The sequence below is a fragment of the Diceros bicornis genome, unplaced genomic scaffold (assembly GCF_020826845.1).
Source record: "Diceros bicornis minor isolate mBicDic1 unplaced genomic scaffold, mDicBic1.mat.cur scaffold_90_ctg1, whole genome shotgun sequence".
NCBI lineage: Eukaryota > Metazoa > Chordata > Mammalia > Perissodactyla > Rhinocerotidae > Diceros > Diceros bicornis.
In genome coordinates this window covers 844,934-855,321 of record NW_026691791.1, presented here as the reverse complement: position 1 = coordinate 855,321, position 10,388 = coordinate 844,934, and the positions used below count along the sequence as shown (strand labels likewise).

At 47.6% G+C, this 10,388-nt stretch overlaps 1 pseudogene; it reads left to right on the top strand.

The window, feature by feature from the left end:
• Positions 1-7,772: 7,772 nt before the first annotated feature.
• Positions 7,773-10,178, top strand: LOC131403817 (methyl-CpG-binding domain protein 3-like 1; annotated as a pseudogene).
• Positions 10,179-10,388: the final 210 nt, after the last annotated feature.

The following is a 10,388-nucleotide window of genomic DNA, read 5'->3' as shown; positions in this document are numbered from 1 at the left end:
AAGGAGGCTGGCCAACCAGCCGAACCTGGCACCTGGACCAGGCCCCTTCCAAGGTGACGAGTTCTGGAGGACATAGCACTGGGGACCGCTGCCATGTCTCCTGGGGCGTGTGCTGGGCCCCAGACAGAGGAAGAAGCAGCCTGGAAAACGGTGTGCCTGACCTGAGATCTGTCGGCCTCCCACACCTGGAACCCTGTCCTGCACAGGCCTCTCGAGGGAGGACGATGGTCGTGGCAGTGACGGGAGAGGTGGGGCTGGCGCAGAGCCTGCCCTTGGATGCTCAGGAGAGGGCGCCGGCGGATGGGTTGCCCCTGGCCAGGTCTGAGGGACTGACCCAGCACGGGGCTGCCAGGGGCAGAGAGAGAATTCCCCTCCGCGCTTTCCCTGCAGGTTCTTAGGGCTGGTCAAATCCTTAACAAGACAGGTTGACTGGAGAAAATCAGACCCAGGTGATGAACATGTGTCCATGGGAGAAAATCGGGAAACTGAGTCTCTCGCCACAATGGCAGAGATTCTCATCTTGCATCCTCTCCTGAGCTAATGACAAATGTGGATGTCGTGGGTGGGCCTGTGGGATGGGAGAGGAGATCAAGAGGATTGTCATGCAGAGAGACATGTAAAGGCTTGTCTGGACCGTTTCCCATGTACTGGGGTCAGGTCCAGAAGAAAAGGCACGGAGGTGACCAGGAAAGGAACTCTCTGTTGTGGGGCTGGACCTGGGGCGGGCGTGGGGGTGGTGGGTGCAAGTGGGATGGTGTGTGAGTTGGCACCAGCCAGCGGTAGAGGCAGCGACTCAGAGGTCATGGATCTCTCTCTCTCTCCCTCTCTCTCTTTTTCTCTCTGTCTCTTCCTCTCTCTCTCTCTCTCTCTCTCCCTCCCTTTGGGACCTGAGAGGAGGAAGGTTGCGTGCCATGACCACCTCGCCCTACCTCCCACACAGAGCCTTCTTTCTCTTGCCGCTCTGGTAGCCCTGTGGGCTTGGGTTCAACCCCCCACACCCCCGCATAGGCCAAGTGTGCATGCGCGACTCCCGGGCCTAGGGCTGGCATCGGGGGTCCTCAATGAAGACCACGACCTCCCACCAAGCTCTGACTTGCTCCCTCCCCTCCCCCACTCCCACTCAGCTTGAAGGCCGCTTCCCTTCCTTGGAAGCATTGCTCTGGCCCTGATGGCCACAGACATACTTTGCTTCAACCTCAAGGCTCTGCTTGGACCAGCTGCTTTGTCCAGGGGCTCATTTCTTCCTGGAAAGACAAAGCCATGGCCTCACCCCAGGCCTGCACTTTGCAACTGCAGCCAGACCAGGTGTAAGAAAGGCTCTGTGGAGTCAGAAGGTCCAAGACAGGCAGATGGCACCACACGGCTATGTACTCAGGGCCAAACTGGGCAAACCTGGCGACAGGTCCCAGCACCCTCCCTGGAGTCTGGAAGGCCTGGCCTTCCTGGTGCCCAGACCATGGCTCTGGGGAGAAATCCGCCATGGAGGGCAGGGGTGAGGCCCTCTGCCTGAGGTCGCAGGTGTCACGTCCATGGCCACTGCAAGCCTGGCTCGGCTTGCCTGCTTTCTCCAAAGGAGGCTGGCCAATCAGCCGAACCTGGCACCTGGACCAGGCCCCTTCCAAGGGGACGACCTCTGGAGGACAAAGCCCTGGGTATGGCTGCCAAGTCTCCTGGGGTGTGTGCTGGGCCCCCGTCAGAGGAGGAAGCAGCCTGGCAAGCGGTGTGTCAGACCTGAGATCTGGCGGCCTCCCACACCCGGGTCCCTGTCCTGCCCAGGCCTCCCGAGGGAGGACGATGGTCATGGCAGTGGATAGTGTGGTGGGGCTGGCGTCGAGCCTGCCCTTGGATGCTCCGGGAGAGGGCGCCAGGGGATGAGCTGCCCCTGGCCAGGTCTGAGGGACCAACCAAGCTCGGGGCTGCTGGAGACCAACCACAGCATGTCCAGAGCACTCTCTGCAGATCCAGGCACCAGGTGAGCACCTGCCATGGCTGATCCCATTATTCCCTACAAGATCAACATGAAATTTATCTCCCACCCCCCACTTTTCAGAAGAGCAAAGTGAGGCTCAGAGAGATGCGGAGATTTGCCCAAGGAACACAGCTGGCAGAGGACAGAGTCACCACTGTGCTGAGGAGGGAGTGGCTACTCACCTAGTCAACAGCTGGTCCAGGACCCGATGGGATGTGTCTGAGGCCGAGTAGTTGATCATGAAGGTGGTGAAACTCTAGATGTTCCTACTCAGGAAAGCTGGTGCAATGGACTCTGTCAGCTTCTCCATCATGCCTGCCTGGATGCCATGCATCCTGAAGTCTTCATTTAAATTCACAGTGGACTCACCCTGACATGGGGGGAGAGGAGGAGGAACATACAGTCAGTGACATCATGGTGAACCACCAGGAGGACTGAGGTGACTTTCTATCCTCCTGTGTAGCTTGTGGGGAGGAGTGGAGGTCCAGATTCCTTTGGGAGTGGGACTTCGGGGCACTGTAGTGAGAAAATTCTGGGGGAGCGGGTTCCAGGGGAATCTCAGATTTGAGTCTGGATTCTACTACTGCCTTGATCATCTCAGGGTCATGGGTGTGAAGACCCCTCTGCACCCACACTCACCTCAGACCAGCCCTGGTGATTGATGGACTGGTGCACCTGTGTCCACTCCAGGGAGATGGCAAACTGGAAATCCACCAGGAACCACCAGCTCCTCGACCATCTCCTGGGTGCAGCTCTGCAGTGACAGTGCCCAGCAGTCAGGCCAGGAGGGATCAGGGGCCTGCCTGGACTTTGCCACAGTGGGAAACCCTACCACAGATCAGGCACAGAGGGGTATCTGCATACACTCCACCAGGGAAGGAATACGAGGACACCTTGAGGGCCCAGCATTCACATGCGGATAGAGGAGCTTGGTCCCCAACACTCACCTTCCACTCCTGCAGCCAAGATCTTGAGCATGAACATGGCACACTGCCAGACTCCCACCAACTGGCTTCCTGTTTCTACTCAGGCTGGATCCTCCTCATCTCCAGCTTCCCTAACTCCACCTCCCCCCCACACACAAACAATGAGGGTCAAGGGGTGTGGGGCTGTTCTTTTGGGATCACAGTTCTGGCCTGACCTAGAGTGGCCTGCCCTGGCGTACACTGTTACCTCATGGTTCCTCCTGCCAAAAGGCCACACACATTCGAGGTGAGGGCTGAGCCTAAGTCTAAAGCGACTTAACACGCTCTCATTCTGTGCTTCTCGGGGGCCAGAGCCTTGGAAAGTCACGGGACAACACGAGAACTTCCTGCTGTATCGAGTGTCTCCACTCAAATGAACTGGACAAGAGGCTGTGATTACAATGTGGGTGCCTGGTAACCAGAGTTCTAAGTTCTGTTGGGCGCTGTCACCAAGGAAGTGAGGTCATTTCTTCAAGGTTCTATTTCGTAGCCCTTTCCTTCAATGAGATCCACCCTAATCACCCGCTAGGCTGTTGGCTGTTCTCCCTCCTTGCCCGTGTCATCTCCATCACTGTAGACAAATACCCATCACCACCCTCCCCACAGATCCTTGGGAGTGGATCCAGGCCCCAACATTGAGGAGACAGAGCTGAGGTCAGACCTCTTTTTTCCTACCAGTTCTGTGTCCTGGGAAAGCTGTTGTGCCTCTCAAGATCTCCCCAGTCTCCCAAGCTGCACAATGAGGGTTGGGCTAAAAGCAGCTTCCCAGAGACCTCTGCAGGTGTATATGTAATAATACGTACAACGCCTGTGAGCTGGTGTCACATGTGTCTAATGAACACCCTTAGAGATGGAGGAAGTACAAAGAGTAGGACATCACATAGAATACCAGTCAGAAATTCTCTAGGTCCCAGATATGTGATCTTTGGTAAGTCACTGCCGCTCTGAGTCTCATTTTCAGGTCTGCATACTGAATGGGTTGAAATTAGAGGAAATTCAGACATTGTGATCCACTGGCATTAAGCCTTCCATGGTCATGTGTTTTACTCAGAATCAGTCCCAAGAGCCTCATGTTGGCGTATGTGGTGGGATCCTCCACAATGTTCCCATTGCTCCCTGCCTCCTTGAGTGCACATCCTTATGTCATCACTAAGTGGTCAGTACCTGGCTTCTGAACAACAGAACACAGCCAAGGTGACGGGATATCATTTCCAAGATTTAATTACAAAACGTCTGTCACTTCCCTGTTACTGGTTTACTTAGGTTCCCTACTTACCTCTCTCCTTGTGTTTCCATCTCTCTCTCTCTCTCTTTCTCGCTCGCTCGTTCTTACTCTCGCTCTTGCTCTCTATCAAATCACCAGAACTGAGGGAGCAAGTGCTGATGTTTTCAGTTGCACTATGTAGAGGCTCCATAGGAGAGAACTGAGGGAGTGTCCAGCCAACAGACAGACAGGAGCTCAAACTCTCAGTCCAAATGGATCCTGACAAAACCCATGTGAGTGATCTTGGGTGGGAATCCTCCCCCATTGGAGCCCTGTTGAGACCACAGCCCCTTCTACACAGAGACTTTGAGGCAGAGGCACCCAGCTAAGCCATGCCTGATGCTTGGCTCACAGAAATTGTGAGATGTTAAATATTTGTACTTTATAGGTGGCAGGTTTTGGAGTAAAGTTGTCACAGAGGAAAAGAAAGTGACAGTCTACCACGTCCCAAGATCCAGCCTGATCACCCTCCTCTCTCCACTCCTCTCTCTTCTCAGGCTCCTTCCAGCCACACTGGCCACATTTCTGACCTTCTCTGGTCAAACTCGCTTCTTCCTGTGAGTCTCTGCACCAGTCAGCCTTCTCCTTGACACACTAACTCTTCCCAGACATACGCAAGTGTGCTTACACTTGTAATTCTGGTCACAGCAAAGGTCTGAAATGCCTCAGGGAAGCCTTTCAGAACCTCCTAGCACACTCGCTACGATCACAGATCTCACATCCAGAAGAGAATTACATGATTTCCTCCTCCTTCCTCCCATTCAGATAAAATGAGTGCATGAGGAAGGGCTGTCTGCTTTGGCTGAAGCAGAGGCAACTCCTTCTGGTTATACCAAAGACACAACTGTCTCTTCTAGGTCAAATTTTCGCACCACGAGTCCATTGTTTAAGGAAACCGTCATTCCCTCTCTTTCATGGGTGTGTTTTCCCCATGAACACAGTGAACCATCCCCTCTCCCTGTGCTGCATCACCATAAACCCACAGCCAGAAATAAGCACCAGGTTAAAACACCACCAGATCCTGAACCCAGTCACTGCTGAGACACACCCATCAATGTTGTCATTCAATGGTGACTCCTGAGGACACCTTTCCCCTGAGATCCACTCCCAGCCTGTCCTCATCTTCTTATAGCAATACTGAGATTTCCTCAGAGTCCTCCCAACCTGGGCAAGAAACATTCTGAAATGTTCTCTGTATTAATTTTCAGGGACTGGAGACATAGGTAGATATAATTTGAGCGTGTATGTGCAGTAGTTTCTACGCATGTATTCTATTTTTCAGACAGATAACATATTGTGGCTACTCAATGCACCAAGCAAATGGATAACTGATCAAATTTTTTCATGATGTGAAGTCTTTAGAGAGTAAATGTCATGGTTAAGAACACAGAATATGGAGCTAACTCCTCACGTCAAAATTGCAGCTCAATCCCTTATTAGATACTTGTATTGACTGAGTTATTTACCTGATTGGTGCCTCAGTTTCTTCATATCTCAGTTGGCAATAATGAACAGCATACCTACTTTGTAGGTTTATGGAGAGTATTAAAGGAGTTAATGTTTGAAAAATGCTTGGAACACCTAGTGCATTACCAGTGCTGTCCCTATATATTAGAAATAAAATTTAGAAATTCTTCTGACACTGCCTGTGAGCCCCAGAGGGTGAGACTGTTGCCTGGACTTATGTAGAAAGCACTCCATGACATACGATGAATAAATGAGTAAACAACATTGGCGAATGCATTACCAATGTCACTTATATCACCCTACAGGCATACCCAAGCCGAACCACACACAGACATTCTTGCTCTGTCCTGCATCACATTCCCTGGAGGAATTACTGGGGCTTCTTGGACCCTGGTAACCGTGCACACTAAAGGTTCTTTTCTGTCAGCAAATCCCAGTCTTTGTTCTATTGCTGCAGCTCACAGGGTCTGCGCCGTGATCTTTGTCTTCACTAGTGGGAGAAGTGCCATCCACAGAGCTGGGCACACACAGAGCCTGAGCCTTGGAGGAAATGATTCCCTGGCCCTGGGGCAGGTAAAAGAGCGCAGGGACAGAGTGGGATTTGGGGAAAATCCTCCAGGTGTTGTCGGAAGGGATGAAGGCAGGGGATGTGTCAGCAAGGACTGGTCTGGTTGGTGGGCCTTGGTGGTTAAATAGTAGGGGGGCTGGGAAGTTTCTTAGGTTCTAGCATAATACAATCAATATGACAATCATGAAATCAGAATCAGCCTAATTAAGGCCAAATCAACCCAAGGTCAGCTGTTCCCTGACTCTCTAATCCAGTAGTGACTTATAATAAGGGTATTCGTGATCTATCATCTCCTTTCATTGATTGGCTAGAGTAATTATTCTTTACATAGCCTGTCTATTTTTACATAGTAAAGAAAAAGTGAGTTTTAAAACAACCCTCCTTGGAAAATTCTCCCTAACATATTGAATTAATAACAGAAACCACGACAGGAAATTCACCACATATCTTGAGCTTTATTCTCTGGTTTTAGATCTTCCTAACTGGCAATTTACCTACACTTCTGCCTTCTTTCCTGAGATTAGTCCACTTAGGATTAAGTAAGAGTGCAATCTCATAACATGTGAGAAGTGGTGGGACTCTAGGAAGAGGTTTGTTTCATTCTGTCAGTGTGTGTGTGCGCGCGTGTGTGTGGGGGTGTATGAGACTTTTTGCTGCATCTGGCAGTGTGGCCAGTGTAGACTCCTTTTCTAGGGAAAAAATTTCCCTAATCACTTTCTCTGGACTTTTTTTTCACTGATGGCTTCGCCAGCACTGTCCAATAGTAACATTAAGCACACTATGTTATGGAATTTAAATATATTTTAGTAGCCAGATTTTAAAAAATGAAAAAAACAGGAGAAACTAACTTTAATATTATATTTTAACCCACTATAACCAAGATATTATCAATGTGGATGCAGTCTATACAAAACTTAATAATGAGAGAGTTTACATTTTTTTTCTGTTACATAAATCCAGTGTGTACTTCCCACTTACAGTACAATCTCCATTTGTAAGTCGAGTTTTTTCAGACATACATTCTCTGCATTGAGATTTAATGTTTACAATTGTCAAATAAGAGTTACTAGGAGTGGTGTGGATGATAATTTCAGTACTGATTTAAGCTCTAAGGGAGCTATGAACACCAACTGGTCAATGGGTTAATCAAATGAATAGTCATATAGTATAGAAGAATGGTATGATTGGGGATTTAGAAAAAGACTGGGGACTGTGTGTCCTGACAGAGAGCACCAAGGATTTTGTTGTTGAGAGAGACAAGGACAAAAAGAGAATGAAGTCATACACATAAGTGTCTAACAACATGGGGGAGAAGAAATGACCTGCCGCAGTCCTGAGTTTTGACCTCGTGGTTTCTCTTCTTGACCCAAATCTCTTTGATGATGTCCCAGGACAAAGGTCAGATTAATCCCCACAGGGAGAGAGGGAGGGTAGAAGTACAAGGCATCTGACATAATTGTCCTGGGAAGGCAGGCTTCATTTATAACTCTGATCCACTTTCAAAATTTATTTTTATAGGGTAAGAGGAGAAGAAGTATGATGGTCAAATCATCACAGAGGAAGTGAAATGATTGTGGAAAGCAATCTAAACCACAGCCTGGTTTGAGCATCTCCATCCCTTTGAGGATGTACAGTTACATATTCAAGAGGCCAGTTACTAGAATCACATCCTATCCTGGTAATGAGGTCAGATGCCATCAAAGGGAGGAAACCTTGGAGCAGCCCCAAAAACTCTGCTGGCAGAAGAGACTGCAAGGTCTCCAGGTCTGCAGAGTGCAGGAGAACTGTTAAGTGCTTTGGACCTTCCCAAAGCCCTGCTGAATCTTGCACCTAGTTGCACAAGTGTATCCCTGCCAGGTGAGCTCGCAGGTGTTCTGAACTCCATTCCCATGCCCACCCCTGCCTGGTCTCCAGATTCGGCAGAGATGATCCCAGGATATGATCTGTACATCCCACAGCTCCTTTGCAAACGTCTTCTGGTGACTGAGGAAGATATCAGGAAACAGGAAGGGAAAGTGAAGACGGCAAGAGACAGACTGGCGGTAGCACTGATGCAGACAGACTCGCTAGCGAGGCACGGAGAGTGAGGGGTCAAGAAGGACAGCCCCACAAACACGATGAAGAAAACAGAAGACGGCGCAGATGACATGGAGCTCACACTACATTAATGCCTCTGCAGGGGTCCTGATGATTTCTTTCTTTGAGCTCTTGAAACTTTAATGTATACCAATAATTTTCTTTTCTTTGACTCATTTGCATGACAGAGAAGATACAGACAGTGATCCTTCTGAGGTGAGAGATTGAGTTTCAGGTGAGGAGAGAAAGGAGATCTTTCCTTCTCATTTTGTTCTCTCATTTTCCTTTACTGAGTGTTATCTATTTGTATTTTAAGACCAAGAGTCATCACAGTCAGGGGATTCTTTAGAGTTTTGTCCTCACAGTCACAGAGAAAACATACCTAGTCAAAATGGATGGTCCTTTTTGTGTAATATTGCAATAGATTCCAACATAATATTTCACAAAACAGCTGTTATATCTGTCTTCTCAAAAAAGACACCTACTTCTGGGTCTCTATTTTTCTGGTATTTGTTGCATGTTGAATCACAGTTGCATATAATGAAATACTGGCTTGTCCCGTTTTTTAGATTTATATGTGTTGGAAATTTGATTCATGAAAATTGATATGCCATTGTGGTATCATGTTGTCAGGAGAATGACTGTTTTCAGCATCACAAGTCTCACAATAAGCCAGTGTGTTGGGATTTGTCTATTTGCCTGATCGAGTATGTTGCACTCTTCAAATCCTCTTTATCATTACTTACTTTTGTAGCACAGATTTATCAGTTACCGAGAGCAATGTGTTAAACAATAAGAGAGTAACTTAGTATTTATATCTTCCCTAAAATATGAGTCATATTTTAGCTAAATCTTCTCTCCTCTATTGTTCCATGTGGTAATCACCTGGAATTTTGGTACGAATGTGATTTTAATGTCTTGTTTTAAAACTAATACTAAATTAGAAAGACGTTTTTTCCTTTCCTCGTGACTCCTGTTATGTTTTCCTGGGTTCACATTTGTTCTTCCTGATGTACATTCTTTACAGCTTCTTTCACTGTGGGCCTGTGGGAGGTCAACTTTGAGTCTGTGAGTCTGCTTGTAGGTTAGATAACGTCTTTCTTTCTTTGACACATAGTTTGAATAGGTGTGTAATTTAGCTTTGTAGAAATTTTTTTCCTTCTTTGTCAAGTTATTTAATATTTCTGAGCCTCCACATCTTTAGCTTAAAATGGGAATAAATCCCTAAAATTGTGACTGTAACTGAGATAATACATGCAGAGTTTTCCAGTCATGTTGCTTAGCAGAAATTAGTCAATAATGATAACTATTATCAATCATTATAATGATATTATAATAATTAATATATAATAATATATTAATGTATAAGAATGATTATACATTAATTTATAATTATAATGTACAATATATAATTTATAATGTATGCAATGTATAATAATAATATATTAATATTATTAATCATTAGAATCTTCATGGTGTGCATTCTCGGAGAATCAGTGCTTCAGATTGAGAATGTGAAGCTCATACACAAAAAGTCTGAGAGAGTGCCATGACTGTGACTTTAATTCTCAGCCCTTGGGTATCTTCAGCTGTGGTCGTCTGCACAGTGTGTACAGATAATGTAATCTGTTCCAACAGACCCACTGCAGAACAGTGCAGCCTGCCTCATGCCTGGGATGCTCTGGGCTGCTTGTTGGGGAGTCTCTGCTGTGAGGCTAGTTGGACTCTGTACAGAGAAAGATGAAAAAAGACTCTTTCTTTTCCCTCAGATTTCTCCTGCCGAATATTATTCACATTTACATCCAGAGCAGACACTCTCTTTCCAGAGCCTTGGTCTTTCTCTGGGATTCAGGCTTCCCAGACACCTAGTCATTTCAGCTTCCAAGGCCCAAGGGGACTGCAGAATCATGTCTCACCCACTCCTCCCATCTTGGCCTGTTTCCCGTTACGGAGGACCCATGAGTGGGGAGAGGAGCGATCAAGCCAGATTGATCTGGAAGTCCTCGAGAATCTGAGCTTCAGAGAATGAAGCAGAAAAGGGGAACCTGAGACTGCTGGCCTTCAGTGGGGGAGGAATAT